Source organism: Sturnira hondurensis, unplaced genomic scaffold (assembly GCF_014824575.4).
Source record: "Sturnira hondurensis isolate 20B ecotype Veracruz unplaced genomic scaffold, ASM1482457v3 Scaffold0016663, whole genome shotgun sequence".
Lineage (NCBI taxonomy): Eukaryota > Metazoa > Chordata > Mammalia > Chiroptera > Phyllostomidae > Sturnira > Sturnira hondurensis.
The window spans coordinates 2,886,211-2,889,303 of NW_028089294.1; the positions used below are offsets into that span (position 1 = coordinate 2,886,211).

General features: G+C 43.7%; 1 pseudogene; it reads right to left on the reverse strand.

The window, feature by feature from the left end:
* Window positions 1-252: 252 nt before the first annotated feature.
* LOC119001440 (60S ribosomal protein L17-like) lies at window positions 253-1,014 on the reverse strand (annotated as a pseudogene).
* Between the last annotated feature and the right edge of the window lie 2,079 nt (window positions 1,015-3,093).

Below are 3,093 nucleotides of genomic sequence, written 5' to 3' on the forward strand. Positions count from 1 at the left end.
TTAACCTCATTAGCCTTGATTTGTTCATCTATAAAACAGCTCCTCCCTCAAAGAATTGTAGTAAAGAACTAGGGTTAGGGAACCATGGTTCATGGGCCAAATGTGAGCTAAGAATGGTTTTTGCATTTTAAATCATTGAAAAAATTCTTTAATATTTCATAACACATGAAATTACATTAAATTCAAATTTCAGGATCCATGAATAAATTTCCTTTTTTTTTACTTTTATTAGGTATTTATTTTATGCCAAACTTACTCCCGGGCCATAAGCTTTTGTTTCTTCAGTTTTCCTGGGCTGTCTTTTTCTTCTGTGCGACTTCCTCCTCTGGTTTGGGAACAACCTGCTCTTTCTCGGTGAGGATCATCTCAGTGTGTCAGGGAGAGCTCATGCACGGGTTGATCCTCCCGTGAGCTCTGCAGGTTCTGTGCCGCGTCTTGGGAGCTTCGTTCCCCTGGATGTGCTCAATGACCAGAGAATCCACATCTAAACCCTAAAGTGCAGTGTTAGTCTGTGTTTTTAAGCACGTGCAGCAAAAACTCAGCAATCTTTTCGGGCCACCGACCCTGTGTCCAGCCCCACTGTTTGGCCTGGGCACACCTACCCACTCCACCATTGTATCAACGGAACGGGACACACTGCTTCTTTGAAGTGACATCTTTCAGATACTTGGTGGCTTTTCGAATATGCATACCCTCAATGGCCTGGGCAGTTTCACGAGTATTCTTAAAATGAACACCAAGATTTGAACCTCGTGATTTGCATGATTTTGTGGGGGTTCTCTGGGTCAAGTGAATAGCGAACCGTCTTCAGAGGTAACCTCTGGTTGCTTTCGGGACGAGGAAGACCATGAATAAATTTTTCTTGGAACATAGCCAAGAACATTTGTTTAAAAATTGCCTGCAGTTGCTTTTCTGTTTCAACAGCGAAGTTGAGGAGTTGCAACAGACACGTGATGGTGCACAGACTGAAATACTTACTGCTCGTTTCTTTACAGAGAAAGTTTCCAATCCTGCCTGGCCAGGTGGCTCGGTTGACTGGAGCATCCTCCCGTGCACCAGAAATGTTGCAGGTTCCATTCCTGGTCAGGACGCATACCTGGGTTGCGGGTTCAATCCCTGGTCAAAGTGCATGCAGGAGGCAACCGACCATTGTTCCTCTCTCACATGAATGTCGCTTTCTCTCCCTTCCTCTCTCTGTAAAATCAATAAGCATATCACCAGGTGAGGGTTAAAAAAATGAAAAGTTTGCTGATCCATGGGAAAGAGAAAAGGAGAAAATGCATCGACGTGCTTAGAATAGGAAATACCGACAAAATGTCAGCCATCGTTTTCTCTTGTTACCATTGAGCTTCCACGTGCTTTTGAAGATACACTTCCAAGTAATTGCCAAAATTTTCTAAGTTATTTTTAAAATCACTGCATAGAACAAATTCCCCTGTAGAATATATGGTGGTGACTAGTTCTAATGAGCATTACTAATACGTAATACACTGATTGTCCTAGCTCAAAGAAAGACAATGGAAGAGAGGTTCCTTCCTCCTGAAGTCATCCTCTAGATTTATTCTTACTGGGATACCTGGTGGAAGGACCTGGAATGGAAGCAAACAATAACAAAGTCTCTAGATTTCCTTGGATCACAGCACATGGACGGGAGAAAGGGCCTTAGAAGTCTCACCCAGTCGCCCCTGTTTTACAAATGAGGAGTCTGGGCCCCGATGATGAACTAAAGGGACTTAGCCAAGAGCACCAAGGCTCTCTGCCACCCTGTCCCTTGGCACCTCTCCTGCCTGAGCTTCCTTCCCCTTGGCTTTTAAACCCTTGACTCCAGTGATGTGTCCTGACCATCATCAGGTGTGACCTTGAAAACAGTTTATGTGCTGGTCCTCATTTCTTAGATGTTAACAACCTTGAAAGCAAATCCAATTCGTTATTTAAAAATTAATTTTATTTTTTCATTGAGGTAGAGTCGACATATAAGATTATATTAGTTTGGTGTGCAAAATAATGATTCAATATTTGTATACATTGTGAGGTGATCACTAACATAATTGGCTAACATCTGTCACAACACCTAGTTATAATTTTTTTCTTGTGATGAGAGCTTTTATGATTTACTGTTAGCAACTTTCAAATAATTATAGTCACCATGCTATACATTATATCCCCATGAGTTATTTGATAACTGGAAGTTTATACTTTTTGACCCCCTCCACCACCCTGACCTCCTCAAATTCATTTTTAAAACAGAACAACATCTATGCAGCCCCAGCCTTGACATCCATTTCCAAGCACGTGCAGGCTCTGCAGTGTCCCTAATCAAATCTGTCCATGTTTAGTCAGCTTCTTCACCAAGTCCTGGCACCAGGGTCATTCTGCCACCCGTCAAGGGTCCAGAGCAGGTGAGAAAGGTGAGCAGGCCCTGCCCAGAGCAGGAGGGTGTGGCCTTCACACACCAGGACAGAAGAGACATTCATGTTCCTCCTCCATGTCATGACACCCACCAAAATTACCTTTAAATGAGGAAGAAAGTCATTATTTCATTAATAGGATTGCGTCAATTGAGGAAAACTTGTCTCCAGTGTAAACAAGCGGAATGTCTTTGCGCTCTATGAAAACAAGTTTAAATTACTTGCAGATCCGGATGAAGAGAGAGACATAGGAAATGAACCTGAAGCCTGACACATTGGAGGTCTGGGAACCGAAAATAATAAGAATTGTTCTGATTTTTTCAGCAGAATTGAGCTCAGAGAGGGGCACGCCCCTTTGCAGAACCAAGGATTCCTGTGCCTGACCCTTGGCTTGTGAGAAGGTCCGTGACTTCCTCCCGTGACCACGTGCCGTACACAGGCATCAGGAAATGCAGTCACCACATGCCCAGGTGCGGGGCCGCCCCAGCAGGCGTCTGACAAGGCCTAGGACAGGGCTTCCTTGACTCCTCGCAGAGAGGGGTTTGGTGATCCGGCCAAGAGAGCAAGAGGCCAACCTGCTGAGAAGAGTTTCATATTTTAAAAAGACAGAAAAAAAGAAAAGTGAAATGAAACACATTTGACCTGAGAAGAAATAGAAGGCCTCTTTAGCTGCCAAAGTGACAAA